This window comes from Puma concolor, chromosome D3 (genome assembly GCF_028749965.1).
Source record: "Puma concolor isolate L17-30 chromosome D3, mPumCon1.1.hap2, whole genome shotgun sequence".
Lineage (NCBI taxonomy): Eukaryota > Metazoa > Chordata > Mammalia > Carnivora > Felidae > Puma > Puma concolor.
In genome coordinates this window covers 53,896,208-53,919,081 of record NC_141678.1, presented here as the reverse complement: position 1 = coordinate 53,919,081, position 22,874 = coordinate 53,896,208, and the positions used below count along the sequence as shown (strand labels likewise).

The following is a 22,874-nucleotide window of genomic DNA, read 5'->3' as shown; positions in this document are numbered from 1 at the left end:
ATGAGCCGGGGAGCTCCCAGAGTCGGGGATCCTTTTGGCCATGTGCAAGCTGAGCCCGCTGCCAAGCTTTATGTGGGCTGATCTGCTTCTTGTAGTAACTTGATGTTTTTCTTGGCCCTGAATTTCTCAGCAGTGATACTGGGTATGAAGGTAGTTGGCATGAAATGAGTACTACCCAAGTGGTTGAGAGGCAGAACAGGACTCTCAAAACGGAATGCCTAGGCTTGGATCCCAGCTTGGAAGCTTACCAGCTGTATGACCTTGGACGGGCTACTTGATCTCTCTGCCCCCCATTCTCTTCATCTGTAGAACGGGGTTAATGATGGGTTGTGAGAACTAAGTGAGTTAATATATGTGAATCCTTTTGAAGAGTGTCTGGTACATAATAAGCCCTAAGTATTTCCTAACAATATTGTTATTGTCATTTATTATCTGAGGTTGAATTCCCAGGAAGTAGGTTCTGGGATAGGAATTTAGGTACAGTAAAGTTATCGGGCAGTACTTTGGGATCGACCACTGTGAGTGAGATTGGGATCAGGCAGAGGGAGGAATTTATCTGTGATGCAGTTGTAATGGAGCCCATAGGGAGAGGTGGGCAGGGAGTTGTCCTTCTTTGAAGCCTTTGTACCACCTCTCACTTCGCCTCCCTACCCCGCTATGAATAATGTTGGCTGCCGGCTTCCCCTGAGGACAGACGTAATAAGGAGGTGGGGCAATTTCTAGGGTGAGACCTGGCTGTGAGCCCCTAACAGACATCACGCTTGGAATGAGTGCTTTGGTCATGGAGGAGCGATCTGGGTAGTGCACTGCAGCATCCACAACATACATCATCCTACATGACCCACTTCTGAGATGCATTCACCCAGGAGTCAACCCAAAGACGTGCAGTTGTGGGATCGGCAGCAGCTTCCACCATCTGGGCACTGTGTTGTCATCTTTATCAATCCCAGCTATAGCTCCTCAGGGGGCCTGTGTCTGAATGATAAATCGCCCCCAGCTCCCCAGTATACAAAGAACAAGACAACTGATTAAAAAATGGTAAAACAGAAGGCTGGACAATAACACACCGTTCCAAAAACATATCCTATCCTGTTAGACAGGAATAACAAGAGCTCCCTGTCATGCAGAAAGGTGAGGTCCTTGGTTAACCACATTGCCAGCCTGAGGCTGTGCCCCCAAGAGGGTTGCCCTTTCTATTGCCTTTGTTGTGCGCTAGTTCTGTCCTCTGGGAAGATCTAGTCTGTCCAGTGTCCTCTTTGGCTATATCCGGGGTGAGCATCAACACAGAAGCCTCTTCTAAGGACTACATCTGTTAAGCAACCTATTTCCTAATGGTAGGCTTTCCAGGTCATGGAACTGCTTGGAGATTGAATGGGCATAAGATATGCAAAAACACTTGCAAAAAAGTCCACAACAGACTTTTCTTATTGGCTTGAATTAAGTCATATCTGTATTTAAAGTAAGAAAGGTCTAAATGACTTGGGCCTGGGATCCTGAATTAATAATTGGGGAAGGGGATGGGTTTATCAGGTTGGGCATACCTCTATAGAGGCCATCAGTTTCTCAACCCTTTGGCTGCTATCCGATGGGAAAGAGAAACAATAGATGTTGGTGAGCGATCCACATATTGCCCCATTAGCAATTTAACTGGACCAGCTGGTGGAAGAGGCAAGATACATAAAGCAGTAATGAATTCAAAAAAATTTGCAGGCTAATCTCCTTCAGTCACACTCAAGAATCCCCAACTGTACTTCTAGCCTAAAGAATTGCTTAAGGGAGACCATCTATTCCAGAATAAGGTTGAGGTAAAGGCTTAACAAGGGATTATGTCAGCAGCAGAGAGGAACAATTAGCATATCAATTATTTGGCCTTACTTATATCACTGTATTGTTCATTTCAGGAATTCTGATTTCGACCTATGACCCAGGACTTGTACTACCAGGTATTTATCCAAAGGATACAAAAATCCTTATTTGAAGGGGCACATGCACCCCAATGTTTATAGCAGCACTACCAAAACAATAGCCAAATTATGGAAAGATCCCAAATGTGCATCAACTGATGAATGGATAAGAATGATAAAGATAAAGAATGTATACACACACACACACACACACACACACACACACACACAAAATGGAGTACTAATGGAGTACTACCCAGTGATCAAAAAGAATGAAATCTTGCCATTTGCAACAATGTGGATGGAACTAGAGTGTATTATGCTAAGTAAACTAAGTCAGTCAGAGAAAAACAAATATATGATTTCACTCATATGTGGAATTAAAGAAACACAACAGATGAACATAAGGGAAAGGAAGGTAAAATAATATAAAAGCAGAGAGGGAGACAAACCCTAAGGGACTCTTAAATACAGAGAACAAACTGAGGGTTGCTGGAGGGGAGGTGGGGGGGGATGGGCTAAATAGGTGATAGGCATTAAGGAGGGCAGTTGTTGGGATGACCACTGGGTGTTATATGTAAGTGATGAATCACTGGGTTCTATTCGTGAAACCGAAGAACACTGTATGTTAACTAACTTGAATCTAAATAAATAAAATTTTAAAATAAAGTAAAATAAAATAAAGAGTTTTGAAGATTTTTTAAAAATTCTAAAAAAAAAGAAGTTAAAAAAGAAATTCTGATTCTGACTAAAATGCAATTTGTGATCGACTTGTCTGTCTCCCGGTTAGGGACCCAATCTCATTCAACCTTATAGACCTAACATCTAAGAGAAGGTCTTAAACATGGTAAGAACATGATGAATGTTTGTTAAATGGCAAGTGGAAGTTCCTTGTAACTAGTCATGTACTCCACATTTACTGGCATTTTTATTTTTTAGAGAGAGAGAGCACGCACATATGGGGAGGAAGGGCAGAGGGCAAGAGAGACAATCTTAAGCAGGCTCCATGCTCGGTGCTGAGTCTGACATGGAGCTGGATCCCATGATCCTGGGATCATGACCCGAGCTGAAATTAAGAGTGGGACGCTCAGCTGATTGAGCCACCCAGGTGCCCATACTGTTACTTTTAAAATGAGCTCTACTTGGAATGGAACTTTTTCTTCTCTTACCTCTCTATATACTTAGCACAAAATGCAGGAACATTTTTGAGAAACGGAATCATTATTATTAATGTCAATATACCTTTATAAGCAAATGAAGTCTTCTAAATTATTTGAAAGTGGTTGAAAACAATTTGTTTTTGAGAGCGTATAAATATGTCAGCTATGTCCTGCAGGGAAAACTGTTCCTTATGGGAAAAGTGGAAATGTGTCTGGTTTTCCAAAGCCACATCTGTTTATAGAACACATGGAAACATACTAACAATTTCACGGATTCTCAGTGATGCAGGAGCTCGTCCACCCCAGTCCTCCGTGAGCATCAGTACTTCTGGGATTTATCACATGTTTCCCACATATGCAGCAGGGCCTGTTCCCATTGGGCACTCTCACTGCTTCACAGTACCTTCTTGGTCAGATCGCACTACCCCTGGCTGGCTGCTGCTTTGTACCTTTGCAGGGCTGCCCCAATTCTCTGCCTAACACAGGTTTTTTTGCCTGGTATCCTTACCTATTTTTTTTTGAAGTTCATTTATTTTGAGAGAGAGAGAGACAGCAAGTATGAGCAGGGAGGGGCAGAGAGAGAGAGAAAGAGAGAGAGAGAGAGAGAGAGAGAGAGAGAGAGAGAATCCCAAGCAGGCTTTGCGCTGTGAGTATACAGCCTAATGTGGGGCTCAAACTCATGAACCGTGAGAACGTGACCTGAGCCAAAATCAAGAGTTGGAGGGGCATCTGGGTGGCTCAGACCATTAAGGGGCTGACTTCAGCTCAAGTTGACCTCACGGTTTGTGAGTTCAAGCCCTGCATTGGGCTCTGGGCTGACAGTTCAGAGCCTGGAGCCTGCTTCAGATTCTGAGTGTGTAGGTCTCTCTCTCTCTCTCTCTCTGCCCTTCCCCTGCTTACTCTCTCTCTATCAAAAAAATGAATAAATGTTAAAATAAAAATAAATAAGAAAAAGAGTTGGACGCTCAACCAACAGAGCCACCCAGGTGCCCCTTTACCTATGCTTTTTTTGTTTAATTTTTTTTAAATGTTTATTCATTTTTGAGAGAGTGTAAGCAGGGGAGGGAAAGAGAGATGGGGGGGACAGAGGGTCCAAAGCAAGCTCTGTGCTGAAAGCAGAGAGCCCAGTGAGGGGCTCAAACCCATGAACCACAAGATCGTGACCTGAGCTGAAGTCAGACAATTAACCAACTAAGCCACCCAGGCGCCCCTACCTAGGTTTTTAATAGGCACCCCTGTCTCTGTTGGCTCCTATCACTGATTCTATATTAATATAGAATATATGAAATATATAAAATATTTTCATTTGCTTATATTGTCATTTATGGACACATGATAATTTATATGGTTTTACTGCATATTTTAGTGGCATTTATCCGTGTACCCTAACTGATTGAACTAATCCCCTAGTATTGGACATTTGGTTATTTTCTTTTTTGCTATTATAAATAATGCTGCAGTGACCGTCCTTGCAGTCATACCTGTACATTTCCATAATTTTTGCTTTAGGATCACAATAGCGAATTTAATCTGTTTTACATGCTTCTTAAAAACGAGGAAATGATTTCGTAAGCAGTTCAAGGACCGAATAGTTTTCAGAATTTAGAGGAGCAACTGATAAAAATAGAAAACACTAACAAACGTACCGTGTCTACCAGCTTAATTACCAGCTACAACAATTCAAGGAAGAGCTGTCCAGTGGCCTAGAGCTACTATCTTCCTGGCTACTTCGGTTTTGTGTAAACGCTGCTTACCATCAAGTAAACAATGTGGTTTTGAAAGAATTTTCAGACGTTTTATTGCTTTTGCTTTAAACATGTAATGAAGGCATTTGAAGCTAAAGAAAAGTACAACAGAATAAGAACTAAATGAGCTCCTTTAACTTGACCGTTTTTTACCTGTTTGAGTCGTGTAAACATTGAAACAGGAGAAGTAGAGTTTATAGAACAGTACATTCTGGAGAAGCTAATAAGGGGAACTCTAGTGAAGGCGAAGAAAGGGCTTCAGGAAATTTCTAAAGCAGACCTGGCTGTTTGATTTAGCAGGAAGCATAGGAAAACTAGCTGAAAATGGAGATTAGGAAGGAGACAGCAGGTCTCACCATTTATGTTAGTTCTGCTTTGTTCCTTCTGCTGGCTTCTTCGCTGTCAACCAGAATCTGAATCTGGTTTGCCAGGGGCAAATCCCAGGTCAATCATGTACCTCTTATTCCAGTCTTCTTCCTTTTTCCAGAGTGGTTCTGTTCACCATAACCTTTACTCACCGAGAGGAAATTTCTCTATATCCACATAGATCTCCCGGTTGTGACACTACATGGGGTGACTTACAAAGTAGTCGCTTGCCTAAAATAATAGTAGCTATTATTTATATGTACCATGCACTTCCCCATTATTTGATTTTACCCTCACAATAAACCTAGGTTGCTGTAGTCTAACAGATATCTGGCTCACGCTTGCTGAAACAGTAGGAAATTGTATGGGTTCATATTAAAAAAAAAAAAAGTGCAATATTGGCTTCAGGCAAGGTTTGATCAGGGTTCTGTTTCCATTTCCCTGCAATTCTGTTCAATTTTTATATATCTGCTGTGTTCTGAAGCTAAACTCCCTGGTTAAATGGAATGGGTGCTGGTGGCAGTGGGCACTACGTTTTTGCTTTTTGAAACACTGTTGAGGTAGGGCTCCAACATATGAATTTTGTGGGGACACCATTCAGTCCACAGTCTTTCATAGCTCCTTAGCCATCCCAGGTTCAATCATGCAAGGAGAATGAGAATCTTGTGATTGTCTTAGGTGGATCAGCTGAAGTAAAAGGAATTTGGGGAAGTCAACTACAAAGTGTATGGAAAAGTAGGTACAAATGAGGAAACTGAATTTAAGAGATGTTAAATGACCAGCGAAGGTCGTGTATGTAACTAGTAGGAGAGTCAAGATTTAAACTCAGCTGACTGTGAAGCCCTTGTTCTTTGCACCCCATGACACTAGTGTCTCGTTTGCTCTTCTAGTTTGCAGTTTATCTGTTCCTTCTGGTTTTATTTTTTTAATGTTTTTTAATGTTTATTTATTTTTGAGACAGAGAGAGGGACAGAATGTTGGGGGGTGGGCGGCGCAGAGAGAAAGGGAGACAGAATCCAAAGCGGGCTGCAGGCTCTGAGCTGTCTGCACAGAGCCTGACGCGGGGCTGGAACCCACAAACCATGAGATCGTGACCTGAGCCGAAGTTGGATGCCTAACCAGCTGAGCCACCCAGGCGCCCCAGTTCTTTCTCACTTGAGGCTGTTTTCTCTTTCCCTAGCAGATACCTTGCCCTGGCCTTGCAACCGGAGTGGATAACCCAGGACCCTGAGCTCCATGTCCCCACTTCGGGCTGCAGGCACGGAGGGCCAGACCCAAATGGGAAGGTTCCTGATGCTCTTTGGACCGCTATTTAAAAACTTTTTACAGGGGCGCCTGGGTGGCTCAGTCGGTTGAGCGTCCGACTTCGGCTCAGGCCATGATCTCATGGTTTGTGGGTTCGAGCCCCGCGTCGGGCTCTGTGTTGACCACTTGCTCAGAGCCTGGAGCCTGCTTCCGATTCTGTGTCTCCTCTCTTTGCCCCTCCCCCACTCATGCTTTGTCTCACTGTTTCTCAAAAATAAATAAATGTAAAAAAGAAAATAAAAAAAAATTTTTTTTTACAAAGTCCTTGCTTCCTAAGGGCCTTTTAAGTGCTCTTCTTACCTTCTTTGGTGGGATGCCACCCCTGTACTTTCCTGAAATGCCCCCTCTTGTCCAACCCGCTGCTTGCAGAACTCCAAATAGGCCTTCCATTGTCTGATCTCATACTTGTGCACACTGCTCAACCTGACTGGAGGCCCCTGATTACGCTGTGCGCCCCCCCCCATGGAAAGAATAGAAATATGGAAGTAAGATACCACGATACTGTGATTTATAGTGGGAAATATAGATTTGGTCTTCATCCTTGTTTCTGTTTCACAGACCTCCAAAAACTCTTGGAATTTCTTGAGTGATAGGAGCACCGGCATCAACTTTTGCTATAGCATTTGGTCTCTTATTCTTGGCTCCTGAAATAGCTTCAGAGCCATAAAGCTGAAAGGATTGTCTTGTTATTGAGAACAAGCCCCTTTCAACTACACATGAGTTTATCTTACCGAGGTGACATAAACACAGACAAGTTCCTCTAAGGATGGGAGCTGGTTGCCAGGGGAACCAACCGTGATCACAGGATGGCACTTTCAGTCCCACCCTCCAACCTCCAGGAAGGGAAGAGGGGCTGAAGGTTGAATCAGTTGCCAGCGGCCAGTGACTTAATCAACTTTGTCTATGTCATGAACTCTCCGTAAAAGCTTAAAAGGACAGGGTTTGGAGAGCTTTGGGGCGGGTAAACGCGTGGAGGTTGAGGGTAGGGGGGTGTTCAGAGAGGGCAAGGAAGCTCCACGCGCCTTCCCAGATGCCCTGTCCTATGCATCTCTTCCATCTGGCTTTTACTGAGTTCTATCTTTTTGAAATAAACCAGGAATCTAGTAAATAAATTGTTTTCCTGAGTTCTGTGAGCCTCTCTGGCAAACTAATCAAAGCTGAGGAGGGGTTGTGGGAACTTCCAATTTATATTTGGTCAGTCAGAAGCAAAGGTGGCAACCCAGACCTGTGACGGGCAGGTAAAGTGGTGGCGGTGGGCAGTCATGTGGGACTGAGTCCTGGTGAAATACATTTCTAGGCCCAAGATGGAGCTGCTTAGGGTTCCACATCAGCAAACTAAAAACTTAGATAATGTCTGCATCCCTGTAAATGCTCACTTGACTAGAATCTCAGTATATCCAGCCAGCCAGTCCCCAACTGCCAAGAATCTGTAATTATTTCCCTGTTCTAAATAAGGTCAGATATGGGGTGCCTGGGGGGCTCAGTTGGTTAAAAGCCCGACTCTGGATTGGGTCATGATCTTGTGCTTCATGGGTTCGAACCCCATGTTGGGCTCTGTACTGACAGCTCAGAGCCTGGAGCCTGCTTCGTGGATTCTGTCTGTCTCCCTCTCTCTCTGCCCCTCCTCCGCTCATACTCTGTCTCTCTCTCTCTCAAAAATAAATAAAACATTAAAAAATAATAAATAAATAAATAAATAAATAAATAAATAAATAAATAAGGTCCGATATGCAACCTCAGCCAATCAACTGAAAAATACTTTTGCCTTATTCTGATTGACCTGCCTGCATCATAAGGAAATTCTTTTTTTTTTTTTTAATTTTTTTTTTTTCAACGTTTATTTATTTTTGGGACAGAGAGAGACAGAGCATGAACGGGGGAGGGGCAGAGAGAGAGGGAGACACAGAATCGGAAACAGGCTCCAGGCTCCGAGCCATCAGCCCAGAGCCCGACGCGGGGCTCGAACTCACGGACCGCGAGATCGTGACCTGGCTGAAGTCGGACGCTTAACCGACTGCGCCACCCAGGCGCCCCTGGAAATTCTTGACCTCCTAGCCAATCACGTCCTGTTTCCATATTGCCTCTTCTAACATTTTATAAACCTCGCTCTTTCCCAAACAGCCCTTTGGAAGAATGCCCCACTGCCTGTGAGGCACTGGACTCCCCCAACCATGGATTGCTTTCCAATGCATAAAGGACATCGAACTTCTTATTAAATTGCTTTATTTTTGTCAATTGAGAGCGCCTAACCTGTGGGATCTGACACTATTCCCAGGTCGATACTGTCAAAATTGAGTAAAATTGTGGGGCACCCAGCTGGGATCCCAGAATTGCCTGGTGTGTCAGAAGTGAGGTATTATTGTCATCGAGTATTGAGAGTAGGGGAGACACAGATGGGGTATACTTTTTGTCCTTTACAGACACATGGGCTCAAGCCCTCTCTTCTGTTCCCTGGCTGAGTGACTAAGGAGAAGTCGCTTAAACCTTTGGAGCCTCAGTTTCTTCCTTTGTAGATTATGGATACTAATACCCATTTCATGAGGTTAATCTGAGGAATCGGAATTTGTCTGTGAAAATACCGTAACGAGTAATAAGTAAATAAGTAATAAATTACTTAATAAATGGAAAGTCTCACTTCCTTCATAAGTTGTCTTTCATCTTCTTGATCTGAAGTGGCTACTCTCTCTCTGAACTGTCATAAAAACCACAGCTAACACAAATGGTTTGACTATTAACCAGGTGCTATATTGTGATAATTCTCCTGTTGCGGTCTTAGACTTCATTTGAAAACTCATAACTATTTAACTTTCCAGTTGGATTATAAACATCTTGCCATCTCTGTATTATGCAGCGTAGTGTTTTGCCCATATCTGGAAAGAATACCCAGTGCAAAACTTTCTCTTCTTCAGGCATGGTTAACACTACTTCAATATGCTAAACTAATACCAGTCATTCTTAATTATGAAGCTGACAGTAGAGACCTGACCTAGGAAGACTATGTCCCCCTGCATTTTGAAAGATTGCAGGGGTCATTGTGAATAAGGACACAGACTCTTATTGGTACTATTTTTTCTCTTTTCTTTTTTTTTGAGAGTGGGGAGGAGAGAGTGGGTGTGAGCGGAGGAGGGCAGAGAGAGGGGGCGAGAGAATCCCAAGCAGGCTCCACCCTCAGTGCAGAGACTGATGACATGATTGATCTCACTAACCATGAGATCACAACCTGAGCCAAAATCAAGAGTAGGACGTTGGGGTGACTGGGTGGCTCAGTCGGTTGAGCGTCCGACTTTAGCTCAGGTCATGATCTCACAGCTCAGGAGTTTGAGACCTGTGTCGGGCTCTGTGCTGACAGCTCGGAGCCTGGAGTCTGCTTAAGATTCTGTGTCTCCCTTTCTCTCTGCCCCTCACCCATTTGCATTCTCTCTCTCTCTCTTTCAAAAATAAAAAATATTAAAAAAAAATTTAAGAGTAGGACGCTTAACCAACTGAGCCACGCAGGTGCCCCCACGTTGTGTTCTGATGTGGATGTGGTTAGTACCGACTTTGAGATTCCCAGTCACTCCAAGGGTAGTTCACTCAAGCCCCCACACGTGGTCCTAGACCACAGTTCCCATTTTAATACCCTTTATCCCAATTTATAAAGATGGCTTCTGCCTTGGTTCCTGGTGCAAAAGTTGTTTTCCTGGTATCCTTCTGAGCACCCCCCACCAAGAATGACAGGATGTATTGTCCTAAGTAGGAGTCTCTTGAGGATGAAAAGGAATGTTATTCATACTTCTATTAAGACTTACTTATATTAAGGCATCACACAGTACTATTCTAGGCCAACTATCCATCCTTCTCCTGGTACTGGAGCTTTGCCTTACATTTGCTTCTTCTTTCTTTGAAGACTAAGAGCCTGTCCCTGAAATCCAGTTTGGTTGATGAGTGGATATCCCAGACACAGACTGCCCTACCTGAGGACAGTGTCTTTTGCCCTTGTGGATGAACTCCTGCTCTCAGCTGAGACAAAGTCTCCCATCCCCTTCCTAGGGGAATGAGTTGGGCCAAGTCCCAAGATGAGTGCCTGTTTTACTCTGAGAAAATAGCCATGTTTCCGTGTGATTGGGCAAGTGCTGCTGTTAGCCAATTATCTGGTTAAAGTACAAGCAGTGCTCAAATAAGGGCACATAGACACAAGGTGCTTTGCACGTAGAGGACTCTGCCAGTACCACGTGTGCTGTAATCTATCGCACTCCCAGCCCTGCACCAAGTAGGTCAATGGGTCAGAGTGCTTTTGGAAGTTCCAGCAAACCTATGTCACCTTGGCTGTGACTCCCAAGCAGCTTCCCTCTCACCCCCAGCTTTTCTCCTGGGGGCTCTCTCCAACTTTCTGCCAAGTCATGAACTTGGGTTTTAGGCACCACTTGACACCAAACTTCTCAAGTCATCTCTGCCTGTCATTACAATTCCTCCTTGAGTACAAAGCACTTTCCCTAGAAGGCCATATCAAAAGTGTACATTCGTGGTGCCTGAGTGGTTCAGTTGGTGGAGCAGGACGACTTTGGCTCAGGCCAGGATCTCACGGTTCCCGGGTTTGAGCCCCGTGTCCGGCTTGCACTGACAGTGCCCAGCCTGCTTCGGATCCTGTCTCCCTCTCTCTCTGCCCCCCCCCCACCTAAAAAAAAAAAAACATTGGAAGCTTTTTCAAAAAATAAATAAAAATGCACATTCCCTTGAAAGGAAAGAATGCCAATTATGACATATAAGATGTCATTGCTTTTGGGTTATCAGAATAATGACAATTCAGAAGGCAGAGCTTTTAAAGGTGGGGAGGATGTCCTAGACGTATTTGCCAAAGGGTTTATCAGTATAGTTTCATCTCCTTGAAGGTATTTCTGTTAAATAGGAAGACAAGATCGGAAGAGTCCCGTTAAAAGATCTTCCTTCAAGTAAGTTCAGTCCCCTTTTCCTGGTCTGTATCTCCCTTTGGTGATCTCTCCACTTCTGGAAATTCAGGTCAACTCAATTCAATGAGCATTTATTGAGGCCAACTTTGTGCATGGTATTATACTAGGCACTGGTGACACCAAGGAGAATAAGACAGGGGCCTGGCCTTGAAGAAACTCAAAACTTGGTGGGCCATTCAAAAGAGAATTATATATCCCATAAAACTTACTATCTGCCTTCATTTAGTCAAAAATTCAGCCCCAACATGTTGTTTTACTTCATTTAAAAATTACATGTGCGCGCGCGCACACACACACACACACACACACACACACACATTATTAGAAAAACAAAACAATTGCACCACGTATCCCTGCTGAAAAAGAATACATTACACATGTCTCTTTTAAGGAAAATTTCCCATTAGATTGCAAATGTATTCTAATTCTCTATGACTTCTAAAGGTTTGTTTTTTTAATTGTTGAGTCTGTATGTATAAAGTAGATTAAATACAACTAGATTCACATTTACAGTAAATCTCAGTGCATGAAGCCTTCCCACCTGTAGGAGCCAGAGGAAAGACAAAGATGGTGGAATGGAGTATGATGGCTGTCTTCATAAAACTGAAAAGCTGCAACCTGCACGGGAGATGTGCTCACTCTGGTTTTCTTCAAAAGACACATGGGTCCGGGTAAGCATCTCTGGGCACATTTAGAAGGAACATTAGCAAAAGTCTTCTAATTACTAAATTTCCTAAAAATAGAAAGAGTTTCCTAGAGATAGTGAGTTCTTTTTCACTAGCTTTAAATAAAGTTGAAGCTAGAGACCCCTGGGGTAGCTCAGTGGGTTAAGTATCTGACTTCGGCTCAGGTCATGATCTTACTGTTGGTGAGTTTGAGTCCCACGTTGGGCTTTGTGCTGACAGCTCAGAGCTTGGACCCTACTTCGGATTCTGTGTCTTCCTCTCTCTCTGCCCCTCCCATGCTCATGCTCTGTTTCTCTCTCTCAACAATAAATAAACGTTAAAAAAATTTTTTTAAATAAAGTTGAAGCTAGACAACCTGTTGAAAGGGATGCTATAAAGATGAAGATGCCTTTATTTTTTACTGAGGCCGCTATAGGCTATACTCAAGGGAGGGAAGGTGGGACCCCCGAAGGATGCTGGGCTGGTTTGAATGGCACTGAACATTTTGAAGGCCGCCTTTTTTCTAAAATATGAGTATGGCGTATTTATTGAATGAACCTCTTTTCTTGGGAATGGAAGGAACTTGATAAAACACAGTATTATCTTACGCAGATTTGGAAACTCTCAAGGAAACTAGGAGTGATGATTGGGTCCCCAGGTTTTGTCAACTTATAAACTCACCTCTGTTTGAGGAGTGACCCACTTGAAGCTGAAAGGCTATTGCTTTAAAAAAGAGACAGAATCTGGGAAATTATTCAAGAATTTAGAACAAAGTTTAAACCCAAACTGGGATCAGTGCCTGGGTATTCATCAACTTTGCAAATAAAAACAAAATAAAATTGAAAACAATCTGTTGATATTAAGTAAGGAAGGAAAAGAGTCATAGGTACATTTGCCTGTTTGTGAAGATGTACTTTTAATGTTGCTCCTTGTAATGTGCCATCGATGACAATTTAGATACAAGTTTTAAACCAATTGCACAATTCCTTCATAACTGTTTTAGAAAGGGCTGTATCATTAATTTGAAAAAACTGGTCACAATGAAACTGTGATTTATAATAAGAAATGCCTATTTGGTCTTTATCCCCCTTGTTCGCACAGAGCTCCTAAAATGCTTGGAATGTTCTAGGTGATGAGAGTAATAAAAGTATCTTTGGTTATGTTAATGAAACAACTTTGGAAAGCACCTAAGGAAACTGGAGCCAATCTCACTGTATGAAGGTTTGAGTTTTTAATCCCACCCCTCAACCTTGAGGGAGGAGAGAGAAGCTAGGGTGGAATCAATCACCAATGGCCACTGAGTTAATCACTAATATCTGTGTAATGAAGCCTCCATAAAAAATGAAAAGGACAGGATTCAGAGAGCCTCTGGGTTGGTGAACACATGGAAATTCAGGAAGAATGGCGTGCCTGTAAAGGGCTTGGAAGCTCCATGTCCTTGCCCTGTGCATCTCTTCTATCTGACTATTCCTGAATTAGATCCTTGTATAGTAAACCAGTGATCTAGTAAGTAAGATGTCTCTCTGAGTTCTGTGAGCCACTCTGGCAAATTAGTCAAATCTGAGGAGGGTCTTGGGACCCTCTGATTTACAGCCAGTCAGAAGTACAGGAAAAAACCAGGACTTGTGACTGGCATCTGAAGTCCAAGGAGGAGGTCATGGGAACCTCCAGTCTGTAGTTGGTTGGTCAGAAGGATGGGTGACACCCTGGACTTGTGATTGGTGTCTAAAGTGGGTGAAGGGGAGAGACAGTCTATAGGACTAAGCCTCTACCCTGTGGGATCTGATGCTATCTCTGTAGATGTGCCAGAATTGAGTTGAATTGAGTTGACATCTAGCTGGTGTCCCATGAATTGCTCGTTGGTGTGGGGAAACGCCCCAGTCCCAACACTGGAATTAGTATCAGAAGCTTTTTATTCATTTTATTTTATTTTATTTTATTTTTTATTTTTTTAATTTACATTCAATAGACCTTTTTCTTTTATAAGCAGTACATGTGTCAGTGATACACATAGCAGAAATCTTCTTTGGATTTTTGTTTTTGTTTTGTCTTAGGTTTTTCGTGTGTATTTCTCAAGGGGATTGTCATGCTTCCCTTTATTTGAGCCTGTCTCAGAAGCTTCAAAAAAGGCAATTGATTCCAAGACTCTTAAGACTCACTTGTATCAGAATCTCTGAAGGCAGAGTGCTTTAGCAGTGTCCCCAATGATTTGCATGAATATTGAAGTTTTGAAACCCGCTGCTGTTATCGCTATTGAATTTCTCAAAACACAGGTAGCCCCTCTCCTTTTGGAGGCCTACCCTCTCAGGGTATTCCTCTTCTTCAGTTTCTTGCTTTTTCTCTGTCACTGGTGCTTCTACTGTTGCGGGCAAAATGGAAAACTTGCCTCATCCTGAGAAAATATATTTGGAGCCCTCTTCCTGTATTTTTTTTTCTTAATGCTGAATGTTGGGGAAGAGGTAGAATAGAGAACACACACCCTAGGCAGAGATGGTTTTGTTAATAAGATCAATCACTATAGTACACACATACCCCATCAAGATTTGAAACTAGAGCTATCCTTGTGTTTTCTTTTTTTATAAATTTTTCTTAAATGTTTTATTTATTTTTGAGAGAGAGAGAGAGAGAGAGCGAGCAGGGGAGGGGCAGAGAGAGAGGGAGACACAGAATCTGAAGACAGGCTCCAGGCTCTGAGCTGTCAGCACAGAGCCCGACGCAGGGCTCAAACTCACAAACCGTGAGATCATGACCTGAGCTGAAGTTGGACGCTTAATCGACTGAGCCACCCAGGCGCCCCAAACCTAGAGCTATCCTTAAAATACATGCTTATGGCAAAAAATTAAAACAATGCAAAAAGATACACAGTGAAAAATAAGCACCCTCCCTCCCAGTAACACCCACCAACGACATACTCCTGTGGCCAGTTTATGAGGTATTCTCCAAGGATGCTTTATGCACATCAAGCATACAGATATATATATAAACCCCTTTTTGTACACAAATGGGAGCATACTATACACAACATTCTATGGCTTCCTTTTTTCATTGAATAGATCCTCTTTTGTCACTTCATGGGTCAAAAGATGATACCGAGATCTCTTCAATGCTATGGTCATTCTGTTTCTAGGCTTTCCAAATTATACTTCCTTCAAGGCACGCTTCAATATAACTGTAATGAGGTGGCTGTGGATTATTCAATTGCACTCTGTTATTTGGGTTCATCCTAGGCTGATCTTAGATTCAGTCAACAATATCGCACAGCTTACAGATAAGAGGAAGTTAAAAAGGATGCAGAATAGGAGAAATTGCTGAATCACACACTATGTATTTGCTAGGGCAGTAGTTTTCAACTGTCGATTGTGACCCACAGATAGGTTGTGAAATCCACTTATTGGGTTTTAAAATCCAGGATACATTAGAATGTAATAAACGTAGAATAGAAAATAGATACAGCACATATAGAAGAGGTAAGTAGTATTTGATAAAACATTTGTTTCAGTTTTACATTCACAAGCATGTATGTGTACTGGTTTCTGACATGAAATATATCCCTAACTGAAGTCACAGGAAAAAAGAAAAAACAACAGAAAAAAACATTGTCCCCACATGCGCTCCTTGGGGAAATAAGTCCATTAAAACTTAAGAAAAAGTTAGAGGTGTGCGGTCAAATAAGTTTGAAATATGTCTGCGAACCAATTTGCCTTTTGGAGATTCAAAACTCAGGTTAGTATATGAAAAGCTCTTTATAGTCTTACAGTGAAGAAGCTTGTTTAACCAAACATTTCCCAAAGATTGGCTGCAGAACTTTTCTCGGTATTCCAGAGATAGCATTAACATCCTCCATCATGGGTGTGAGAAGAAGCACAATTTCATCCGTGCTGTCATGGCCTTCAATTTCTACTGGCAGGTTGTTTTCTTTGAGAGTGGTAAGTCCTGTCCCCAAATCCGATCTACTTCTGTCTCACCCAGAATGATACAAAGAGGGCTAAGACCTCTTCTCAAGCTTCCTCCAATCCGGGCATGCTAAGGCAACTAGTCTGGGGCCAGAGTGTGAGAACCCAGGGCCTTCTCTTAATAATTCCTTTTGTAGCTCTGATGGTATAACAAGGAGCACTGGCTTAAGCGCCAAGAGTCCCAACATCTAGGAGTGATGCAGTAACTAACCAGATTAAGATACTATCACCTTGGACAAGTTACATACGTCCTTTATGTTGCCAGTTATCATATCTAAAATAAGGAGGTTGCACACTGATTTTGGAGGTCCCATTTTGCACCAATATTTGGGTCTTTATCTGGTGTTCTTTTTTTTTTTTTAACGTTTATTTATTTTTGAGAGACAGAGTGCAAGTGGGAGAGGGACAAAGAGAGAGGGAGGCATAGAATCTGAAGCAGGCTCCAGGCTCTGAGCTTTCAGCACAGAGCCTGATATGGGGATTGAACCCATCAACCATGAGATCATGACCTGAGCTGAAGTTGGACACTTAACCTACTGAACCACCCAGGTGCCCCTGGGTCTTTAACTGGTGTTCTTAAATCTTTACAGTAATTCTGAAACTTCTTCCCTCCAGCCTTTGCTTCCTTCTTTATTTTTTTCTTAAAGTTTACTTATTTATTTTGAGGGGGGGAGAGAGAGAAAGAGAGAGAGAGAGAGAGCAAAGAGAGAGGGAGAGGGAGAATCCTAAGCAGGCCCTACCCTGTCAGCACAGAGCCTGACCCGGGGCTCGATCTCCTGAATCGTGAGATCATGACCTGAGCCTAATTCACGAGTTGGATGCTTAACCGACTGAGCTACTCAGGTGCCCCTCCTTTCCTTCTTTCTTGACTTACTTTCAAAAGTTGTTTTGAGAGCCTGCTCTTTGCCAAGCATTGTATCAACTGTTGGAGATATGGTGAACAAATTTTTACATCCCGTACCCAGCAATTACCTGCTTGGACAAAATAATAATTCCAAACTCTAACTTTGGCCCAAGTGAATTTTGAGAAGGATAGTCTTGTGTCTGATCATTATCATTACTACAGAAAACATTTCTTCATTTTACTGAAACATCTATTCTGCTCAAAAATAAATAAATATATGACTCATATTTACATTAGAAAATTGATCATGCCAGTTTTCTATTTGGGATGCTTCCCCAATACTATCCTCCTTGTTCCCTTGGAGAAGGCCCATAATATCTATAAGTGCTGACACCATACAACAGCTGGTCTCAGTTCTTATATTCATGTTCTAAACAAGCCCTATCCAGTGGAAATTAGTTCAGGCAAGAATCATTTCTGAGCAGCTGATAGACTGACTTAAACCTAAGCCTCAAGGTGGACACAAAATTAAATGTCCCATAACCTTTATCTTCTGCAAGTTTTCTTTAAAACACACATATATATGGGGAACCTGGGTAGCTCAGTCAGTTAAGTGTCAGACCCTTGATTTTAGCTCAGGTCATGATCTCACAAGTTCATGAGTTTGAGCCCCGCATCTGGCTCTGTGTTGGAAGTTCGGAGTCTGCTTGAGATTCCCTCTCCCTCTCTCTCTGCTCCTCCCTGCTCACTCTCTCTCTCTCTCAAAGTAAATAAATAAACTTAAAAAAATAATAAAACATACGTAAACAAAATAAGCAAAATATGAGGGCTATTCCTTTAACGGCCCTCAGAAATACCTGCCACATACATGACAGTCACCGTAAACTTTATTTTTAGAAAACTTCCTACTTGTTAGTTGACATTAAAAAATTTTTTTAATGTTTATTTATTTTTGAAGGAGACAGAAACAGAGTGTGAGCAGGGAAGGGGCAGAAGAGAGGGAGACACAGAATCCGAAGCAGGCTCCAGGCTCTGAGCTGTCAGCACAGAGCCCCACGCGGGACTTCAACTCACGAGCTATAAGATCACAACATGAGCCTAAGTCAGACACTTAACTGACTGAGCTATCCCAGCGCCCCTGTTAGTTGACATTTAAAAGGTATATTTTCCAAGGGTGCTTGTCTGACTCAGTCATAGGAGCATGAAACTCTTGATCTCAGAGTTGTGAGGTAGAGCCCCATGTTGGATGTAGAGATTACTAAAAAAAATTAATAAAGTTAAAAAATAAACTTTAAAAATAAATAACTAAAAAGTAAAAAAAATAAGGTGTACTCTCTACATGATGGAAGATAATCATTGCATTGCACTTTGTACTGATCAGATCATATCTGGAACACTGTTCGATTCTAATTACTGCATTTTTAAAAATTTTTAATTTTTTAATATAACTTACTGTCAGGTTAGCTAACATACAGTGTATACGATGTGCTCTTGGTTTCGGAGGCAGATTCCTGTGATTCATCGCTTACGTACAACATCCAGTACTCATCCCAACAAGTGCCCTCCTCAATGCCCATCACCCATTTTCCCCTCTTCCTCCACCCCCCAATCAACCCTCAGTTTGTTCTCTGTATTCAAGAGTCTCTTATGGGTTTGCCTCCCTCTCTCTTTGAAACTATTTTTCCCCTTCCCCTTCCCCATGGTCTTCTGTTAAGTTTCTAAAGTTCCACATATGAGTGAAAACATATGATAGCGGTCTTTCTCTGACTTAATTCACTTAATATAATACCCTCCAGTTCCATCCATGTTGTTGCAAATGGCAGGATTTCTCATTGCCAAGTAGTATTCCATTGTATATATAAACCACATCTTCTTTATCTCTTCATCGTTCGATGGATATTTTGAAAATCTCTTTCCATGATTTGGCTATTGTTGAAAGCGCTGCTATAAACATTGGGGTGCATGTGCCCCTATGCATCAGCACTCTTGTATCCTTTGGATAAATTCCTAGTAGTGCTATTGCTGGGTCATAGGGTAGTTCTATTTTTAATTTTTTGAGGAACCTCCATACTGTTTTCCAGAGTGGCTGTACCTGTTCGCCTTCCCACCAACAGTGCAAGAGGGTTCCTGTTTCTGCACATCCTCACTAGCATCTGTTGTTTCCTGATTGTTAATTTAAGCCACTCTGACTAGTGTGAGGTGGTATCTCAGTGTGGCTTTGATTTGTATTTCCCTGATGATGAGTGATGTTGAGCATTTGTTCATGTGTCTGTTGGCCATCTGGATGTCTTCTTTGGAAAAATGTCTATTAATGTCTTCTGCCCATTTCTTCACTGGATTATTTGTTTTTTGGGTGTTGAATTTGGGAACTTCTTTATAGATTTTAGAGAAACACAGACAAATGAAAGTATTCTCAGAGAAGTGAAGGGAAAATGGAAAAGGAACTAAAAACCATGCCTGAATGGAACTGTTAAAGACGTGTATATTTTTAGTCTAGAGAAGAGCAGATTATAAAGGCACATGGTACTTTTAGCTGGCTCTCTTCATATATGTAAAAGGAGATAGTATTTTTGTTATATAATGCTCTAGAGAGCAAAATCCAGACAAAGGGTAAAAGTCATGAGGAAGCTAAGATGTGGATTAGACAGTTCAGGCTAAGATGTGGATTAGACATTGGCTTTGGTATTCAGTCATCAGAGGCAACCAAGTAGAGGCTAGACTATCACCTGACTGGAATATTGTAGCTTTTAATTCTAGTTTGAATATTAGATTTTATGTCCCTTCTTGTCCTTTGATCAGTCGGTGTGAAACCCAGAATCTGATGAAGGAACTAAGCCACACTGCACAATTCTACAATATATTTGAAAAGCTTTAGCTGGTACAAGTTGACACAGAACCTAGGTGGTTTTTTTTTCGGAACTGTGTTACTCACAGCTCTTAACCGACTGCAATGTAGTGCGTGATCTCATTCACATTTTTGATGTGTATTTTCCAAGCATAAGTAGGATAAAATATCTCATACAATGACTTCATGGACACAATTTCAAGATATGTATAACTTGCAGAGCCAGAAATGTAGTCTCCTGGCTTTTTAAAAATTGAAACTTTAAGAGAATTTTCTTAAAATAGAATGAGTTGAACTTGCCCTGCAATTTTCTGGAAGAAAACCTGTTATCAATTTTCAGAGAACCATCCTGGAAAGTGCTCTCTGACTTTCAGAAGTAGGATGAAAATCATATCCCATGGGTATCACATCCTGTGTGTGGGTAAAGTGGCTCTATAAAGTGTCACTCATAGATGCATGCCCTGAGTGAGGGGTTGGGAAATGGGTGACAGAACAAAGCCGAGGAATGCATGTGGCCTGAGGTGGGAGAGGGGGCGGCCATGACATAAGAACGAGGCTCTGCAGGAGAAGACGGGAAGGATTGGTAGGGCCACTGAAGTCAGGGGTTTCAGCATTTAGCAAAGCAGATGAGATTAAGCACAGATCCATGCAAGGATGCTGGAAAGAGTAAGAGTCCCCTTTCCTTTCCAGAAGGTCACTCAGATGGATGAAAGGAGAATTGTATACTCTCAGATTTCAATGCATTGGTGTCGGAAGAATAGAGAAGCCTACAGATTCTGATGGTAAAAGTACTACTTTATATTTGCATACTATCTTTGAAATACTATTTTGAATAGTATAGGATTTTGAACAGTATTTGAAATATTATTTTCCAAAGTTCTTTTATTTAATGGAACCAGATATAACACTGTAGAAACTTTAAAATATGCTTGATATTTTTGGAGTTCCAAACCGGCTTAATGACTGCAAAATTCAGGCTATCAAATGTCTCTGTAAGGCCAGTGAATTTTGTGGGTATCAATAATAACTTCTCCATTTTATTTTTGTAGTAACTAATACAAAGATCATGTCTTCAACTTCACTTTCTGGTCCATTGTATGTTTCGGAAGGTTAGAATTATTTTTGTGATGCAAAATACTGTCCAGAGGGAAACTGGGCCACGACATTGACTCGATTGCTTAAAAGCATGAACAACAGATCCAAGATGCATTTTATAAGTTTATTCTGATTTATTCTAATAAACCTTATGTTCATATGGTTTTAAGGCTTGTGCCAGTGATTCCTCAAACTAAAGCAGAAATGTTGAGTATTATTTTCAAATCAATATTCTTCATACTTTGTGGTCTTTTTAAGAAAATGCCAACTCTATTATTTCTCAAGTACAATATTAAGAATTCTACTCACATCCATTTATTGAGTATTTTTTGAGGAGAAACTTGAAATACAAGTTATGACATTATAAACAGTCAGGGCAATAGAAGGGGTACAGCATATAATAGATAAGAATGTGGAGTCAGAGTCTGTCAGAGTTTAGATTCTAACCCTACCACTTACTACATGGGACTTCCTGGGTGAGTCAATTTCTCTGTGACTTGGTTTCCTCAGTTGTGAAGTGAGGCTAATAATAGGATTCACTTCTTAGAATTGCTGAAAGTTTTCAATGGACTAATATACATAGAACACTCCGAACAGTGTCTAGCCTTTGGAAAATGCTCTGTAAGTGGTAGCTACCATTAGTCAGAGATTTCTACTTGAAGTTCTAAGAATTCAAGCAAAAGTTTCCTTAATCTTACCATGTATTTAGAAGTATTGGGAAAGAATTTTATATCTTAGAGCTTTGGGAGTGCCCAGCTGGCTCAGTCGATATAGCATGTGACTCTTGATCTCAGGGTTGTAAGTTTGAGCCCTACATGAGATATAGAGATTACTTACAAAATAAAATCTTAAAAAAAAAAAGATCTTAGACCTTTGAAGAAATTATACATCTTACTGTTTTGGGATTCCAAATCAATGAATAAATGTAAATATAGTATTGTTTAGATATTTAAAATGAAAGAATTTCATTTAAAAAAGTGAGAGAATTTAGATATATGTAGATTAAGGGACTTGCCCAAGATGTGAAAGGCAAAGATTATATTAGGAATTCAGTCTTCTTATAATCTTTAGAGCATTGCAAGCAAAAGTAAATGAATACCCAGAGCCAACTCTGGTTCACAGATACTATTAACACTTGTACCCTTCGGTGTTTTATGTACACAGCTTTAAATGCAAGGTGACTTATTCCAAGGTGAGTTGAAATGAGTGAGTTGAGTCATTTTACCTTCTGGAAAATGTACTCATTTGTTTTTCCATGCTAGCAACCTTAAGACAATTATCTATACATAGGCAAGGTAGAAAGATTAACTGGGAAAGCAAACCGTATAATTCAAACCAAATGACCCCTTTGGTCTGAACTATCCAAATAACTATGACTATAAACAACGTGGTTATTTTTTTGTTTTTTGTTTTTTTACTTCATTTTGGAAACTGGAGGATCAGCAAAAAAGTGGATATAGAAAGAACTGAATTATCCAAACAATTGTCTCAATTTTCTACTCAGGGACAGTCACTGTGGACCCTTAAAATAGGTAACAGGACGTGCTATGAAAGTGTTTTGCCCTAAAATAAGAACCCTAGATCCTGTCATTTCACTATTATGCATAATTTCTATTTAAATTTTATGTTTAAAAAGCATTGCTGTTATTAAGATGTTTACTCTAAGCTGCTCTCGGCCAAAACCTGATAGTGCAGTGTCGCCACTGCACATCAGCAGAAAGCAAGGTTAGCACATTGGTTTCTAAATATTTGTCTTAGAGAAGAAAAGGTCTTAGACATGAGGACCCAGTTTTCCAATATGCATGACTTGGATTTAGTCTAAAATGTAAACCCCGGGATCACCTATCAGTATGAAATTGAGTTATTACACATAGAAACGAAAAAGCAGGGCACCTGGGTGGCTCAGTTGGTTAAGTGTTCGGCTCTTGATCTCAGCTCAGGTCATGATCTCAAATGGGATCCAGTCCCATGCCAGGCTCTGCAATGACAGTGCAGAGGCTGCTTGGGATTCTCTCTCTCCTTCTCTCTCTGCCCTTCCCCCACTCA

At 41.4% G+C, this 22,874-nt stretch overlaps 1 protein-coding gene across 4 annotated transcripts in view; it reads right to left on the bottom strand.

The window, feature by feature from the left end:
- Positions 1–22,874, bottom strand: part of LOC147575574 (uncharacterized) — a 47,537-nt gene that overhangs the window by 9,347 nt on the left and 15,316 nt on the right. For 2 of the 4 annotated variants that reach the window (XR_015242524.1, XR_015242522.1), the window contains exon 3: positions 17,639–22,806. The exons of the other annotated variants lie outside the window; for them this stretch is intronic. The gene's annotated coding sequence lies outside the window, so the exon portion shown is untranslated. Of the gene's footprint in view, positions 1–17,638; positions 22,807–22,874 lie in introns of those variants that run through there. 4 annotated transcript variants of the gene reach the window in all.